This window comes from Harmonia axyridis, chromosome X (assembly GCF_914767665.1).
Source record: "Harmonia axyridis chromosome X, icHarAxyr1.1, whole genome shotgun sequence".
NCBI lineage: Eukaryota > Metazoa > Arthropoda > Insecta > Coleoptera > Coccinellidae > Harmonia > Harmonia axyridis.
The window spans coordinates 5215099-5216094 of NC_059508.1; positions in this window are offsets into that span (position 1 = coordinate 5215099).

The following is a 996-nucleotide window of genomic DNA, read 5'->3' on the forward strand; positions in this document are numbered from 1 at the left end:
AAAAAAAAACATGTAAATAAACGATAGAATAAACCGACGGAAGCTTGGAAAACCACAAACCCGGAAACTGGATGAACACTCCTGTCCGAAAGATGGAACTCAACGAGCACACCTAATCACGTGACTTCAGTTGCCTATTATTCAGTATATCCATTTCCTGTTTTTCATTTTAGGGGTCGAAGTTATTTATACCATACCATAGAAACTTAAAATAGTGAGTCCTCAGTATGGTTATGCAATCCCATTTATATTAATTGGATTGGGAGAAGAATATTGCATCATTCGTTAGTAGCTCCATGATGTTGAAACATCCACCCTGCCTGTTGATGTTTTGCATAAAATTGGAAATTTTATTTGTGAGTAAATGTGAATTTACTTCTCAAATAATTGCCTCCTCGAAAATATGTGGTTCACTCTAAACCATATATTAATTGAAAATTGATGCTTGCTTCGCATCTGGGATACAGCAATAGCTTTTCTTTCGTACCAAACTAATTCATTTGTTTTTTATGCCGTCGCGATGGAATTGGGATTCATCGCTAAACAATATTCGAGAAGAATTTCTGACATTTCTGAGATTCTGGAGAGGGTTGCAACCCCATCAGGAATTTGAATAGGGAAAGTGGGAAGTTTTGAAGCACAAATGTATGCATGGGTTTATTTTTGTATAAACCTGCAGTTTGTGTTCTGAAATGTGTTTTTTTTTCGAGGTATATAACTTTAAGTAGGCATTACTGTTCGAGATGGCGTCCGATTAAACAACTGTCAAGTGATTTATTCTCAGTTTGGTTTGGCAATTCAAGAATTGAAGCCAAACGATCATCAAGTAAGGCTTAGATTCGTCGAATGGGCCCAAAATGAGATTGCCGCTGTTCCCGATTTTCATAAGCGAATTTTGTTTAGCGATGAAGCGCACTTCTGGTTGAATGACTACGTCAACAAACAGACCTGCCGCATTTGGAGTGAAGCTAATTCTCAAGTGTATGTCGAAACACC